The 17,400-nt window shown below is 47.7% G+C and overlaps 1 long non-coding RNA gene across 2 annotated transcripts; it reads right to left on the bottom strand.

Moving 5' to 3' along the window:
• Positions 1-2,912: 2,912 nt before the first annotated feature.
• LOC147374913 (uncharacterized) lies at positions 2,913-14,660 on the bottom strand. Of its 2 annotated transcripts, XR_015155121.1 has the most exons (3): positions 13,330-14,660; positions 5,019-5,255; positions 2,913-3,702 (listed from the first exon to the last, which is right to left on the bottom strand). It is a non-coding gene; the product is annotated as an uncharacterized LOC147374913 (long non-coding RNA). The 2 variants fall into 2 exon arrangements; XR_015155117.1 differs by lacking the exon at positions 2,913-3,702 and having other exon boundaries at positions 4,609-5,255.
• Between the last annotated feature and the right edge of the window lie 2,740 nt (positions 14,661-17,400).

The raw sequence follows: 17,400 nt of genomic DNA, 5'->3' as shown, positions 1-17,400 counted from the left end.
GTCTTGACCCCTCCTGCATCCTGGGGGGCGCTGGGATGCTGTTGGGGCAGCACCGTGCAGGGAGAAGCTCCCCCGGGGCACAGGAGAGGGGCAGCCTCAGTATCCTGTATCTTTCTCTCCCCAGTGGACCTGCCCGCACCACAGAAGCTGCTGGCCCGTCTCCTGGTGAGTGGCTCACGGGGGCCGTGCACTGGCCTGGCCCCCGCTGTGTCCTGCGGTGCCCCTCCCATGGGTTCCTAATCCCCAGGGCCTCCAGGGGGAGCTTGGAGCTGGATGCTTGGCAGGACAGAGCTTTCCAGGCTCCCGTCGTCCCTCTGGGGAGGTGCGGCAAGGGCAGCAGGCGCCCAGATTTCTCTGCTGGCCCTTTGAATGGCCCCAAGCATCCGCAGGACACTGTCAGCAGCCTGCCCTTCCCTGGGGGTCAGCTCCGCCCTGCACCCATGCATCTTCCTCCTTGTATTGACCCTGCTCCGAGGTCCATGGAACCCTGGGTGGGGAGGGAGCCTGAGTTCTCGCGTCTCCTTTCCTCCCTTCAGCATCCTCTGCAGGGATACTCTGATCCTGGGAATCCTTGGAGCTCTGCTTGAAAGGCCCCATCCTGTCCAACTCTCCCTTTAAGGGCTCTGACAGCGAGACCCCAGGTTGAGGTGCACGAGGCTTGGGGCTGCCCAGCCCAGGAGAGGCCCCACTGAAGTCTCAGTGTTCCCCAGGTACTGATGTCATCCCCCTACAAGGACGAGGGCCATGGGATTGCCATGCTCAACCTTCTGAAGACCCTGAGCCAGAGCATCGCCCCCTCCATGGCCAACATGTGGGAGCTGGAGATCCCCCTGCTGGTCAAGTACCTGGAAGGTGAGATGTCCGGGGTGTGTGTGTAAGCTACCCGCTAAGTGTACATACTGGGTATAGTCATGTGGCCTGAGCAAAGGAGCCTGCGGTGCTTGTGTGAGTCACCCCCCGGCCCTGCAGTGTACCTGCTGGGTGCTACTCATGTGAACTGAGCAAAGGAGCCCAGAGTGCATGTGTGATACCCCACAAACACCCCTAGTGTACATGCTGTGTACTAATCACCTGGCTCTGAGCAAAGGAGCCCAAGGTGAGTTCGCAAGCCAGCAACCCCACCCCATTAGTATACACGCTGGGTACTAAACACGTGGCCTGAGCAAAGGAGCCTGTGGTGCTTGTGTGGGTCACTCCCCCGCCTTCAGGGTACCCACTGGGTGCTAGTCCTGTGGCCTGAGCAAAGGAGCCTGCGGTGCTTGTGTGGGTCACTCCCCCGCCTTCAGGGTACCCACTGGGTGCTAGTCCTGTGGCCTGAGCAAAGGAGCTCAGATGCGCGTGTGATGTCTTCACACACACCCATAGTGTACATGCAATGTACTAACCACCTGGTCTGAGCAAAGGAGCGGGGTGTGTGAGCCACCCCCAAGCAGTGTACATGCCGTGTACAAGTCACGTGGCCTGAGCCAAGGCGCCCAGGCTCCAGGTGGCCGGCACAGCCTACTCTGGTCCTTGGGAGGGTGGGGAGGGAAGTACGGCGTGTGGGGAGCCCGTCCACGGAGGACCCAGCTGCTGTATTTAGGAGGCGGCATGGAGGAGCAGTGGGAGAGAGGAGCACGGGTGGCCTTCTCTCTGCAGAACACACCGAGTTTACGTGGAACCAGAAGACGTGGGAGGACAAGCTGATTCAGGTAGAGGCGATCCCGCCGCCTGAGGCCAGGGTGGGGGGCGGTGGGGGCAGCTCTTGGTGGGTTTGGCGTGTGGGGAGTTTAGGAGCCCCTAGGGAACATGTTCCCCTCCTGTCAGAAGACTTGGGGAGCACAAGCAGCTACAGCAGGAGACCCCACCCTGGAAACCAAGAGCCCCGAGGCGGCCCAGGGGACCCCCTCCCGGCAGCCCACAAGCCCACACAGCACTAGCGCTGGGTCGGGGCTGAAAGGGCGAAGCCATCTAGAGACCAGGGAAGGCGCTAGGGAGGGAAAGTCACTGCTCAAGGTCACACCGCCCTCTGGAGCACTGCGCACCTGTGCCTTCTTCCCCCACCCCCAGTTTCTGAGAAACTCCCTCAAGAAGACTCGGGGTTCCAACTGGAGCCTGCGTCTGAGCAAAGAGCTGAACAACCAGATCGAGAGCTTCGACAGCCCCTCCCTGGAGAAGGTTGGTTCCCAGAGGCAGGGCTGTTCAGACAGGGAGGGGACTCCGGGACAGCGCGTGTGAGACCAGTACGCCTGCGGCTGTCCACAGCGCCCGGGGAGGGGAGACGGCTGGCTGTCCTGGGCCCGAGGCCTGTAGTGTTTTGCTCTGTCTTGTTTTTCCCTCAAGAATCTGCTTTGTTGGAGCTGGGGGGCATTTCCCCTCCAGTCACCCGCTTCCCCATTCCTCTCACCTCGCCCCCCACCTGGCAGCGTCGCCCCTGCAGAGTCCAAGGCAAGGAATGAGATGTCTGAACGTGTTTTGGTAAATAGTGCAAAGGATGAAGGTGACGCCGAACCACAGGATGCCAAAGGGGAGGACAAGGCTGCAGGGGGACAGAGCTGGGGCCTGGTGGTGGGCCTCCACCTTTGGCAGACGGGGGGGAAGAGCAGAACACCTTCTCTCAGACCTGCTGCACACCCACCCCCACCCCTCCCCACACACCAGTTTCTCCTCCCTGTCTCATCCAGCTGTTGGCTCATGACCACCACATGTGTGTATTTCATTGTTAAGGGGTCTTTACAAAACTATAAACATTGCTGACAATCAGAGAAGGTCTTCACCAGTGGAAAGCATTTCATGTTCACAGATTGGAGGACAATATATTTAAGATGGTGACACTTGCCAATTTATCTATAGATTCAACACGACCCCCACTATAATCCCAGCTGGCTTCCCGCCCCCACCCCCAGAGACTGACAAGGTGATCCTAAAATTCCTGTCAAAATATAAGGGGCACAGAATAGCCAACACCGTTATGATTTAAAAACGAACAAAGTTGGAAGACTCGGATTTTGCAATTTCAAGACTTCTTGCAGAATTACAGTAAACAAGACAGGGCGATCCTGGCATCAGGACAGGTAACAGGTTGATGGAATCGAATCGAGGGTCTGGAAACAGACCTCACATTCACTGTCAATTGATTTTCAACAAGAGTGCCAAGACAATTCAGTGGGGAAGGAGTAGTCCTTGCAACAAATGATGCTGGGAAGACTGCATAGCCACTTACAAAAGAATGAAGTTGGGCCCCTTCCTCATACCATACACAAAAATTAACTCAAAATGGACCATATATGTAAATACAAAAGGTAAAACTATAAAAATTTTAGAGTGAAACATAAATATAAATCTTCATGATCTTGGCTTGAGCAAAGTCTTCTGAGAAATAACACCCAAAAGCAAAAGTGATGAAAGAAAAAATAGATAAACTGGACATTATCAAAGCTAAAAAGTTTTGTGCTAAAAATAGTACCATCTAGAAAGTGAAAAGACAACCCAATGAATGAGAGAAAATATTTGCAAATCTAGTCCTTGAGAAGGGACTTGTGTCTAGAATATATAAAGAACTCTTAGAACTCATTAATACAATGACAAATAAGCCAATTTAAAAATGGGTGAAGGAAAGATATACAAATGGAAAGTAATCACATGAAAACATATTCAAGATCATTACCATTAGGGAAATGCAAATCAAAACCGCAAGACATTACTCCACACTCACAAGGATGGCTGAAATCAAAAACACAGATAATAACAAATATTGACAAGAGTATGGAAAAACTGGAACTTTGATATATTGCTGGTATAAATACAAAATGGTACAGTGTTTTTGAAAAACAGATTGCCATTTCCTTGAAATGTTAAATCTGGAGCTACCTATGACCTGGCAATTATGCTCTTAATTATATATGCCAAGAAGAAATGAAAACATATGTCCACACAAAAGCTTGTATGTAAATATTCAGAGAAACATCATTCGGATAGCCAAAACGTGGAAAAAACTCAAGTGTTCATCAGTCGATGATGAGTAAACAAAATGTGCTCTATCCATACAACAGAGTATTATTCAGCCATGAAAAGGAGTGAAGTGCTTACATCTGCTACAGAAAGGATGATCCTTGAAAGCATTACACTAAGTGAAGGAGCCAGATGCAAAGGCCCATGAATGATATGGTTCTACTTATTTGAAATATCCAGAGCAGGCAAATCTAATGAGAAAGAAAATTAGACGGGTGGTTGTCACGGATGAGGGGAATGTGGGGTGATTGCCAGTGTGTACAGGATTTCTTTTTGGGGGGTGATGAAAATGTCCTAACCTTGGCTGTGATGGCCATCGCACAACTTGGTGAATGTGTGAGCTTAAAATTTGTAAAACTTAAATGGGCTCATTTAGCGGTATGTGATTTATACTTCAATAAAGATGTTTAAAGAAAGCTGAGCGCCGAAGAATTGATGCTTTTGAACTGTGGTGTTGGAGAAGACTCTTGAGAGTCCCTTGGACTGCAAGGAGATCCAACCAGTCCATTGTGAAGGAGATCAGCCCTGGGTGTTCTTTGGAGGGAATGATGCTAAAGCTGAAACTCCAATACTTTGGCCACCTCGTGTGAAGAGTTGACTCATTGGAAAAGACTCTGATGCTGGGAGGGATTGGAGGCAGGAGGAGAAGGGGACGACAGAGGATGAGATTGCTGGATGGCATTACCAACTCGATGGACGTGAGTCTGAGTGAACTCTGGGAGTTGGTGATGGACAGGGAGGCCTGGCGTGCTGCGATTCATGGGGTCACAAAGAGTCGGACACGACTGAGTGACTGAACTGAACTGAAAAATGTTTAAAAAAGATTTTTAAAAGTATCAACTTAAGTTTTCATTTGTTCAAATATGCACCCTTCATAATACCATATGTAAAATATACACAGCAATGTATATCTTCTGTAGTTAAATGCTATAGATTTATGGGTACAAGATTTTATCAGATGTCAGTTAACTTGTATGTAGTATTTAGTAAGCCAATGCATATAATTCAACCTTATTACAATAACTCACCTAGCTTAAAGGAAAGTAAACAAATAAATACGGTTTCATTGGCTCAGATAGCTTAAAAAGTCACGACTGGATACAGTGTCTTAAGGAATTTCCTCAGGACTCTCCCAGACTCTTCATCACTCAGACAGGCATCCTCTGGGGGTACGGGGAGCAAGGCTGCTGAAGCCTCCAGATTTGTAATTCCGGTAGATAGAGTCATTCTTTCCCCAAAAGTGACAGGCAAAACCATCATCTCTCCTATAAACAAACAAAACAAAAATATGGCGTAATGAAAAGAGACCCTATTCAAAGCAGCAACACAATATAAAATATGTAAGCAAATAAAATAGTGAGTGTATGAAACACGTGGGACCAAGATGGGGACCCCAAACTACAGAAGGGGCAGAGAGGCTGGGAGAAAGCCTGACCAAACGTACACTCTCTGCTTCTTGGACAGGAAGGCTCAGTGTGCTCAGGTGTCCTTTTTTCTCAAGTTAACCTGCAATGCAGGGACTTCCCTGGCGTCCACTGTAAGGACTCCGTGCTTCCACTGCAGCAGGGAAGGGTTTGATCCCTCGTCAGGGAACTAAGACCCTGCTCAGCAAGTGATGCGGCCAAAAAAAAAAAAAAAATCTGCAACGCAATTTACTTCTAATTTTCCCAAAAGGGAAATTTGTGGAAATCTGACAGTTTTATTTGACGAGATTATTTCCACGTTTGCCCTAATGAAAAAAATGTAAGAGAATAATAGCTAAGAGCATATTTTTTAAAAAGCTCATTAGAGAAGGATTTATTCTCCCAGAACAAAGATGTAAGTGAATGAAATGAAATACAACCATGGAGTGACGGGAAGAATATACTGATGAATATTTTTATAGACTTACCACGGAATAGAACAGACCTTCATATGCATAAAAAGAATCTTTTAGAAAGACAAAGGAAAAGAAAGAGACTGTACTCTGTGAAAATGAAAATTGTCTGCATGACCAGATGAAATCACTATGAATAAAATCAAAAGAGAAATGAGACACTGGGGAAATGGACCACAGGAGTGATCCATGCTATGCTTGGAGTGAACCAAGCACAGCCTCAGGCTATGCTTGGTTTTATTCTTTTTTTAAGATTCTTTTTTAATGTGGACCATTTTTTAGAAGTCTTTTTTGATTTGTGATGGTATTGTTTCTGTATTATGTTTTGGCCTTTTGACTGCTTGATTTTAAGCCCCGGTCCTACTAATTCCTGCTAGTTTGCTTGTCTCAAAATACCTATTTGCATTTAAAGTTGATGTGCAGATGAAATGCGATAATATTGAAGAACTAAAGAGCCTATTGATGAAAGTGAAAGAGGAAAGTGAAAAAGTTGGCTTAAAGCTCAACATTCAGAAAACTAAGATCATGGCCTCCTCCCATCACTTTATGGCAAATAGATGGGGAAACAGTAGCTGACTTTATTTTTCTGGGCTCCCATATCACTGCAGATGGTGATTGCAGTCATGAAATTAAAAGATGCTTACTCCTTGGAAGGAAAGTTATGACCAACCTAGGCAGCATATTAAAAAGCAGAGACAGTCCTGGTTTTTAGATGGACAAAGGTCTGTCTAGTCAAGGCTATGGTTTTTCCAGTAGTCATGTATGGATGTGAGAGTTGGACTCTAAAGAAAGCTGAGCGCCGAAGGATTGATGCTTTTGAACTGTGGTGCTGGAGAAGACTCTTGAGCGTCCCTTGGACTGCAAGGAGATCCAACCAGTCCATCCTAAAGGAGATCAGTCTTGAATATTCATTGGAAGGACCGATGTTGAAGCTGAAACTCCAATACTTTTGTCACCTGATACAAAAAGCTGACTCATTTGAAAAGACCCTGATGCTGGGAAAGATTGAGGGCAGAAGAAGAAGGGGATGATGGAGGATGAGATGGTTGGATGGCATCACTGACTCAATGGACATGGGTTTGGGTGGACTCTGGGAGTTGGTGATGGACAGGGAGGCCTGGCGTGCTGCTGTTCATGGGGTTGCAGAGTCGGACACGACTGAGTGACTGAACTGAACTGAACTGATGTCTGTTCTTGCTATTTTTTCCCAAATGTACACACAATGTCCTTTTAAACAAAAAATGAGAGAAGTAATCCAACAATGGGGAAAGAATAGAGGCAGAAGTACCAAAATTGGACCGTGAGGAGATGCAAAGATGACTCACCAAGATGCAAACATCCCACCTCTCAGTTTATATAGGAGAGAAACTTGGCCCCCTCTCTTGGTAACATGCCTGCCCTGCTACAGCCTAACCTCTCAGACTAACCTGGATACTTGTTTTTGAAAATATACAAACGTATTTTTTAAAAATCTGGAGGGACGAGTAGAGACCTCCCCTTGGCAGTGACCCCAGAGGGCCGGGTTGGCGGCTTGAAGCTCCCTCTGTCCCTTCCGCCTCGCCAGGGCTTTCTGTACCGGGCCTTGAGCTTCACCCTGGCCACAGGCCTGGAGGCCGACAAGGTGGAGGTGCTGCTGCTGGAGCTGCTGTACAAGACGGACTACAGCAACGACTTCGACCGGGAGGTGAGGGTGCCCCGGGGTCCCCTCCGGGCCTTGGGAGTGAAAGGTTGTTGTTGAATCACGCGAATACACCGGGATTCTTGGCCCCCGGAGGAGAAGAATTCAATCCGGGGCCAGAGACGAGGCTTGATCGCTCAGAGCTTTTGTGTAATAAAGTTTTATTAAAGTATAAAGGAGATAGAAAAAGCTTCTGACATAGGCATCAGAAGGGGGCAGAAAGAGTACCTGCTTGCTAGTGTTAACAATGAAGTTATATAATCCAAAGAATATCTGGAGGTTGTAAAGACCTCATCAGACCTACTCCCATAATTTACATTTTTAGATAACACTGTCCTCAGGCAAGATACATCCTTGTGAAGACCAGGTCTACTCCCATAATTAACATTTTAAGATAACAGAAGGTTGAATCCAAAGACTGTCCTTAGGCAGGATACATTATTGTTATATAATCCTAAGGACTGTGGAGAAAGAAAAAAAGTTTGTCCTTTCTTCCTCCTTGAGAATTCCAGACCCCTCTCTCCTTGGGGACCCCTAGACTCCCTATCAACCTGCCTAGGAAATGACTCATTCCCCCCTTTTCTTTTAGGAGAATTATGTTGCCTAGGGAAAAGGGGCACCGTTCTCGTTCCATAACTACTTCCGAGCTGACAAGGGGCGTTTTTCCTAAATTGGTGAGGCAACATATTCTCCTAATCCTCATATTGAGGATATCTGGGGAAAGCTACAGCAGTAGCAGGAGTTTGAGCAACCATTTGTAACTTAAAAGCTTTCATGCGGCTAGAAACAAATCCAGTTATACAGTTACAGATGCAGGCAACATAGTCATTAAAACAAGTTAAAATCGAAATTAAAAGTCACATTATGTCCATAGTTAAAGTGCAACGTGTTGCACCAGTCCATTTTAGGGTTGGTAGATGTCATCAGATGAAGAAGAGGCATCGCATGTGATTGTTGTCGAAGATATTCATAGACTTGGAGAAAGTCTTTTCCTTGAAGTGGAGATGTCTACCTCTGGAAGCCTTCCACTGATGAAGAGGGGAGCTCTCCGCAGACCCAGCAGTTAGACCGATTGTGGAATGTAGCATAGGAGTGAGCCCAGGACAGGAAGACATTGTCTTGAGGATCCAACGGCAGACTCAGGATATTTGGAGTCAGCAGAAGTAAGCTCACATTGGTTATCAGGCCCATCCACTGCCCTTTGCTTAACTCTAGAGCTTGGGTCAGAGCTGCAAGCTCCACTAACTGAGCACTGGTTTCCTGGGGGAGAGATTTTGCTTCCAAAACCTGTTCAGCAGTCACCACGGCGTAACCTGTTTTACGCTTTCCATCCTGAACAAAAGAACTGCCATCTGTAAATATTTCCATGTCAGGATTGTCTAATGGGGTATCCTTTAGATCCTCCCGAGCTGCATAGTTTAAAGTTAGGAATTGAGAACAATTGTGATCAGGTGTTTCATTTTCCTTCTCAGGAAGGAAAGTGGCAGGATTTAAATTTCCACAAACTTTAAGCTTAGTTATTGGTCCTTCTAATAACAATGACTGATACTTAAGAAGCCTACTGTCTGTCATCCAAATATTAACCTTAGAATTTAAGATTCCACTCACATCGTGAGAAGTCAGTACAGTAAGGTTTCGTCCATTAATTATTTTTAAAGCTTCAGGTGCTAATAAAGCCGCTGCCCCAATTATTTTTAGGCAGTGGGGCCACCCACTGCAAACTACATCTAATTCTCCACTTAGATAAGCAATAGGTTGCTGGTGAGGCCCTTGGGGTTGTGTCAAAACTCCCAATGCCACACCTTTTCTTTCAGTGACAAACAAATTCTGACCCTGTGGGTAAGCTCAGAGCTGGAGCTTGCAGGAGAGCAGTCTGAAGAACCTTAAAAGCCTTTTGAGTTTCTGGAGACCAAACCAGTTTGTCGGTTTGGGCCTGCTGAGTTTCAGCTATAAGTTTATATAAAGGCTGGGCAAGTTCCCCATAACCCAGAATCCAAATGCGACAGTAACCTGTGATTCCCCAAAATCCTCTCAATCGTCTTAAAGTCATAGGTAGGGGATGATTTAGTATAGGTTTAATTCTCTCAGGGCCTATGGCCCTAGTCCCTTCTGATATGATTAGGCCCAGATATCTAGCCGATGGTTGACAAAGCTGAGCCTTTTCTCTTGATGCCTTGTAACCACAATCTGCCAGAAAGTTTAAGAAATCTTCTGAGGCTCACGAACAAGCTTCCTCTGTCTCAGCACAGAGCAAAATATCATCTACATATTGTAACACCACTGCTTCAGAGCTATTAAAGTTTTGTAAATCTCGTGACAAACTTTGTCCGAATAAGTGAGGACTGTCACGAAATCCCTGGGGCAAAACTGTCCAGGTTAACTGAGAAGCTGGCTGCGTAGGGTCTTCAAAGGCAAATAGGAATTGACTTTCTTCCGCCAAAGGCACTGAATAGAAGGCATCCTTTAAATCAATTACTGAGAAATATTTGGCCCGTTCAGGAATTTCAGACAATAGAGTATAAGAGTATAAGGATTAGGCACCACGGGGTGTAAAGGAATTACATCCTCATTTATTATTCTTAAATCTTGAACTAGTCTCCATTTACCATTCGATTTCTTTATACCCAAAATAGGAGTGTTGCAAGGACTGTTACAGGGAATTAATAGTCTCTGCTCCTTTAAATTTTCGATGATGGGTTTTAACCCTTCCTTAACTAGGTTTCAGTGGATACTGCTTCTTATGTGGAAATACATGTGGGTCTTTGAGCTTAACAACTACAGGAATAGCATTTTGTGCTCGACCCACAGATTTTCCATCAGCCCGTACTCTAGAATTTACATTTTGTTCAACTAAAGGGAGAGAAAGGAAGGGCTCCATATTCATGAAAACAGAGGCATGGACCTTGCTCAGTATATCCCTTCCCAAAAGGGGTGAGGGAGGTTCTGGCACGATCAGAAACTCGTGTAAAAACAGCACAGAATCCCAGTTGCAAGATAAAGAATAACTGAAATAATATCTTTTGGCTCGTCCAGACAGACCCATTAGGGAAGCGGATCGGGAAGAAAGTGGGCCAGGGGCTTCAGTAAGCACAGAATAAGTTGCCCCAGTATCTAAAAGGAAATCGATGGATTGGCCCCCCACAATTTATTAATACCCGGGGTTCCTCAGGTGTAATTAGGATGGGAGCTTGTGTGGGGACCCCCGGGCACCTTCAGTCCTGATTGTCTTGAGAGTCTGACCCCGGAGACCTACGCCTTTGGGGGCATTCTCTCTTCCAGTGTGGTCCTTTGCAGACCGGACATGCAGCTGGGGGTGGCTTAAATGCCTGAGGGCAATCCCGCTTGAGATGTCCCTCCTTTCCACAGTAATACCAAGCCCATCCCTTTTTACCTGGGTCCCTCTGGGCATTTTTCTCAGGCTGTTTAAGAACGTTTTTCATAGTCATGGCGAAGGCTTCTGCCTTTTTCTTTGTCCTTTTTTGCCTTTCTTTCTTTTCCTCATATTCCCTACCATAATAGACTGTCTGAGCCAGTTGTAACAGAGTATCTAAAGACTGATTTGGTCCATACGCCTGCTTTAATAGCTTACGGCGGCTATCTGGAGCCGACTGAGTGAGAAATCTATCCTTTAAGATCACTTTTCCCTCTTCACTTTCGGGATCAATCTCAGTGAATCTGGGAAGGCCTTCTCTCAGTCTATCTAGGAATTTACCAGGAGCTTCCTTCTCCTGTTCTATGTCTGCCAATTTGCCATAGTTTAAAGGCTTAGAACGCGCCTGCCTAAGTCCTTCAAGAATACATCTAACAAAATGACTCTGATCCCATCTTCCTTTAGCTGTGTTGTAGTCCCAGTCTGGTTCTATAGTTGGGACCGCCTGATTCCCAGTGGGGAGGGCCGCTATCTCGTTCTCCCTCTTCCCTACTGATTCATTACCAAGCCATTCATCTCCATAAGCAACCGCTTTTCCCAAAACTCGAGTCTTTGACTCAGGAGTCAGGGTTTGTCCCAAGATATACATCACATCCTTCCAAGTGAGGTCATAAAGCAGAGTAACACCTTTAAAAGCTCTGATATATTTTTCTGGGTCCTCTAAATAGTCTCCCAGATCCTCCTTGATAATTTGTATTTCTTAATAAGAGAAAGGCTTATTAACTCTCACAGACTTTCTCCCGGTGGGTGTTTCATAAAGAGGCAACAGCTTGTGTGGCTGTTCCTCAGTCTCTCTGGCCGCTCTGCGCATATGATCCCAGGGATAGATTGGAGAAACCTGTTTCTCCTCTTCTCTTTGTCTCCTGTCCTCCATCTCATCTCTTACTTCGATGGTCTGAGTTTCTACTGAAACCAGAGTAGTCTGAGGTCGTACTGAGACAGGAGTTGTTTGGACCTCCATGTGGGCAGTTTGAATCCCAGTTTGGAGTCCCAGGTATGGGGGCAAAGTAAGAGGACAGGAGGGAGCTGAAGATTTCACGCCCAAATCTATACCCTTAGGACATAAGTCTGGCATATTTCGCAGAGAGAAAAAGGGCAACACATATGCTACTTCTACCCATTTCCCTTGTTCCTTACAGAACCAGTCTAATTGTAGAACAGTATTATACTTAAGAGACCCTCCAACTGGCCACCGTTCGCCATCCTCCAATGGATACCGTGGCCATGTAGTATCACATAGGAAGACCAGGTGTGTCTTCTTTAAGCCCTGGGGATCAAATCTATCCCAGTTTTTCAGGATACAGTTCAAAGGAGTGAGGCTGGAATTGTTAGCTCCCATCTGTAAGAGAGAAAAAAGCGACCAGCACCATTTTTCTACCGGAGGCGTCCCTCCCTGCTCTAGGTGGGGGTGTAGACAGACGTTACACCAAAAGCTTTTCCTTCCTGGTCGGACTTAGTCTGTCCCTTACCGACGCAGGCGCCGTACTCGTCCCTCCCGGTTCTACCACCGGGATGGGGTGGGGATGTACCAGGGGTAGACTTGATAGCATCCCTACTTGACGTCCAGCTCTTCACCCTTAACCTTGCTTGCCTCTGATGTCACCCGGGGTGAATCAGAGTAACCTTCCGGAATGCCTCTCAAGCTAAGACCGCTGTGGGAAACATTTGTCACCTGAGTGCCTGTGCACAACCCTGAGTATTTCCTGACTACAATAAGACTGACACTAACATAAAACTGAGATGTTCTTTCCAAGCATCACCACATCAGTATAACAGCCTCCTCTGATCTACTAAGAGCCAGCGTTACCAAAGGAAAAAAACCCACTGTAGTCCCAATCTGAGTAACCTTTAACCTCAGAGATGTTCTGGGAGCTAGAGCTCCATCTAGCTTCCGAAGTTTCGATTCCTAGCAAGGCTAGGCGCTTTCTTGACTACCAATCTAAGTTTGGGACCTAAGCGGCAGTACACAATAACAGTATAGATCACAAGTCCCTTGAAAGTCTATGATCCGATAGATTAGGTTAGAACTTCTAATTCCCAAGGAGTTATGAAATGGTCAAAGAGACCAAAAAGTTTGACCGAGAAAGGAGAGTTTGGTCCACATGCTTTGCCCATTTCTGGTCGGCTCCTGAAGGAGACATTGGGTGCCTCTCGGCATTGGCAGGTCGGTATAACGCCTGACAGGTTTCTGCCATAAGCCGTATGAGATCACCGTGGAACCTCAGAGCAGGGCTCCTTACTTGCTTCACGCAGGGCATGTCATTCATTCACACAAGCACACCGTAGAGTTAGTAAAGCACGGCAGAAAACGTGTTCGCTAAGAGAACGAAGAACTAAAGCTCCAAGTATCCTTACCTTGTCTTGAAGGATCCCGGATGAGCTCCCAAGATGAAAGGTTGTTGTTGAATCACGCGAATACACCGGGATTCTTGGCCCCCGGAGGAGAAGAATTCAATCCGGGGCCAGAGACGAGGCTTGATTGCTCAGAGCTTTTGTGTAATAAAGTTTTATTAAAGTATAAAGGAGATAAAAAAGCTTCTGACATAGGCATCAGAAGGGGGCAGAAAGAGTACCTGCTTGCTAGTGTTAACAGTGAAGTTATATAATCCAGAGAATATCTGGAGGTTGTAAAGACCTCATCAGACCTACTCCCATAATTTACATTTTAAGATAACACTGTCCTCAGGCAAGATACATCCTTGTAAAGACGAGGTCTACTCCCATAATTAACATTTTAAGATAACAGAAGGTTGAATCCAAAGACTGTCCTTAGGCAGGATACATTATTGTTATATAATCCTAAGGACTGTGGAGAAAGAAAAAAAGTTTGTCCTTTCTTCCTCCTTGAGAATTCCAGACCCCTCTCTCCTTGGGGACCCCTAGACTCCCTATCAACCTGCCTAGGAAATGACTCTCTCAGGAGAATGTGCTGTGTGCGCACCTGTGCGTTTATCTGTGTGAGGGCGGGGTGCTCCCCAGCATCCCCACCCTCAACCTGCCTGCTGGGTCTCCCCACAGGGCGTCATCCTGTGCTTTGGCCTGTGTGCCCGGGGCCAGGCGAAGACGGTGCTGGGCATGCTCCATGACTTTGAAGAGAGGATCCAGGAGTCGGAGCAGTTCTGGCAGATCGGTGCCTGGCAGGTGAGGTGCCCTTGCTCCATCTTCAGCTCTCTGGAAGCCTCTTAGAATGGTGCTCTCAGCCCCCCAACCAAGGCTCTTCAGTTCAGTTCAGTTCAGTCGCCCAGTCACGTCCAATTCTTTGTGACCCCATGGACTGCAACAGCCACGCCTCCCTGTGCATCACCAACTCCTGGAGTTTACCTGATCATGACCATTGAGTTGGTGATGCCATCCAACCATCTCATCCTCTGTCGTCCCCTTCTCCTCCTGCCCTCAATCTTTCCCAGGATCAGGGTCTTTTCAAATGGGTCAGTTCTTCACATCAGGTGGCCAAAGTATTGGAGTTTCAGCTTCAGCATTAGTCCTTCCAATGAACACTCAGGACTGATCTCATTTAGGATGGACTGGTTGGATCTCCTTGCAGTCCAGGTACTCTCAAGGGTCTTCTCCAACACCACAGTTCAAAAGCATCAATTCTTTGGCTTTTAGCTTTCTTTATAGTTCAACTCTCACATCCATACATGACTACTGGAGAAACAATAGCCTTGACTAAACGGACCTTTGTTGACAAAGTAATGTGTCTGCTTTTTAATATGCTCTCTAGGTTGGTCATAACTTTCCTTCCAAGGAGTAAGAGTCTTTTAATTTCATGGCTGCAATCACCATCTGCAGTGATTTTGGAGTCCCCCAAAATAATCTGCCTTCAATTCAGGAGACTCATGTTCGATCCCTGGATTAAGAAGTTCCCCTGGAGAAGGAATGGCTACTCACTCTAGTATTCTTGCCTGGAGAATCCCATGGACAGAGGTACAGTCCATGGAGTCTCAGAGTCGGACATGACTTTCATTATCCTCACTGCCTCTATCAAAAGTTCACAATCCTTTAGTGTTTTATCAGCAACTTTTCTGGAGGCAGGGCTTCAGGGAAGAAAGTGACTGCCTACCCCCAAAGGGGATGAAAGGCCTTAATGAAGGAGCCACAAAGAGGAGAGGCCAGCACGGCCGGGGCCCCCATGGGTGCTGTTGCCTCTCCTGCTCCTGGGGGAGCAGACACCCCAACCTCCTTCCCTGCCCTCCATTCCAGTACCTTCCTGTGGCCCAACCTCAGCAGAGGCCAGAGACCAGTGACCTGGTTACTGCAGGGGATGGGGCGAGGGAGATCTGGGGAGAGGGGATCTGGGGGAGTTGCAGCCAGGCCCCAAACCCCAGGCTCCTGGAGGTGGTAGGTCCCGACAGGGCTGCTGAGGGCACCCAGTGCTGGCCAATGGCTGAGGGGGCACTGGGGCTGCACCTGCGCCCATGGGGCTTCTCAGTAAACGTGTCCAAGGTGTCACACGGGCCAGTAGGGTTTGAGTCCCAGGCAGCCCCCTGGGGCTCATCAGCCCGCCCTTCTTTGGCTTCCTGAGGCCTTTGGGGGGCTGCCCCCTAGCTTACTGATGGAGTGCCAGCCCCCAGCCCCACCCCTCGTGTGGCCCCCCGGGGCCGCCTGCCGCCTCTCCTGCCATCCTGTCCTGTGTCCTCCAGGCCTGCGTGGCTACCATGTTTCAGTGTGTGCACTTCTGGGGCTGGAAGGCCCTGGAGAGCTCCACGGACCACAGTGATGTCGCTGCCCCCAAGGAGATGACCGGTTTCCAGATGACCCTGTGCTCCGTCCTGGTGAGGAAGCTGAGACAGGGCCCAGCCCCCGGGGCTTGGGGCTTCATCCTGTGATCCTGCTAGACATGAGGTGTCGAGACCAGCTCTGTCCGACAGAAAGAGAATGCAAACCAAACACCCATCTTTAAGATTTATGTTGAAAAACATGAAAAGAGGTTAAACCAAATTTAATAATAGATTTTATTTAACCCAGTAGTTCCAAATCATTGCCATTTCAACAGGCAATCAATAGACAATTATTAATGTAATAGTTTAGCTGTTTGGGATAACGTCTTCAGTATCCAGGAGGCACTTTACACTTAATTCAGACTAGCCTCGTTGATTGGATGGAATCATCAAATCCATGGACTTGAGTTTGAGCAAACTCCGGAGATAGTGAAGGGCAGGGAAGCCTGGCGTGCTGCAGTCCATGGGGTCCCAGGGAGTTGGACACAACTGAGTGGCTGAACAACAGCAAGCCACGCTTCAGGTGCTCAAGGCCCACGTGTGGCCAGTGGCTACCCTATCGGACAGTGCATACTGTGGGCGAGTGTGATCTCTCTGGGCCAGAGAAGAGTAACGGAAACCTGAAGGTCCTTAAGTTGCCTACCTGCTACTCTCCTGGGTGACTTTGAGATGAGCACTTGTCCTCTCTGGGCAGACCCTCTAGCATCAGATGGATAGGCATCTGTGAGCAGATGACCGCCATCTGTGAGTAGCCAGTCTGCAGGATCTCTTTTTGCAGACTCAGAAAAAGCCTGCTGTTCTCTACAACTTCTTGCTAGAAACAATGACCTATGTTAAAAGCAACTTGTCACGGATCAGAATTGCTGCATGTAACTTGGCAGGTGAGCAGGCAGGTCTCCTGATGCAGGAGGGACCTTGAAGACCATCTGGTCAGACCCAGGTCTGGAGTGGGGACAGGTGTTGGGAGTCATGCTTGGGCAGAAGTCCCCCGTGTGTCCCATGGTGCTTCATACCTGCCTGATGCTGAACTAGACGTCTGGAACTAAACCCTTAACAGAAACTCTCATCAGGTGAAACCAAATCTCTCAGTTCAGTTCAGTTCAGTCGCTCAGTCGTGTCCGACTCTTTGTGACCCCATGAATCGCAGCACGCCAGGCCTCCCTGTCCTTCACCAACTCCCGGAGTTCACTCAGACTCACGTCTATCGAGTCAGTGATGCCAACCAGCCATCTCAGCCTCTGTCGTCCCCTTCTCCTCTTGCCCCCAATCCCTCCCAGCATCAGAGTCTTTTCCAATGAGTCAACTCTTCACATGAGGTGGCCAAAGTACTGGAGTTTCAGCTTTAGCATCATTCCTTCCAAAGAAATCCCAGGGCTGATCTCCTTCAGAATGGACTGGTTGGATCTCCTTGCAGTCCAATCTCTCGCCGACCTAATATTCATGTGATGGGCATTTCTGACTGTCATTTTAGGAATGATTATGAAGCAGATGTCTTTGCATTACTTGAAAAAGCTGGATTTTCCAGCATTACGGAATTGTAAATAGTGGAGCTTCAAGTGTGAGTCAAAAATGAGTCCACCCTGTTAATTTGGGAGCTTGGTGAAACCGCCCGAGGGGAGAGTCAGCTGACCCTGGTTGTATTTGGGATGGGAGGCGTGGGTGGCCAGGGCACACAGAGGTGGATGAACCTGCAGGGGGCTTTCTA

This window comes from Bos grunniens, chromosome 3, assembly GCF_055505025.1.
Source record: "Bos grunniens cultivar Pamir isolate PY7600 chromosome 3, Bosgru_T2T1.0, whole genome shotgun sequence".
NCBI classification, from domain to species: domain Eukaryota; kingdom Metazoa; phylum Chordata; class Mammalia; order Artiodactyla; family Bovidae; genus Bos; species Bos grunniens.
Note: the sequence above shows the minus strand (reverse complement) of the source record. Positions and strands in the feature narration are given on the sequence as shown.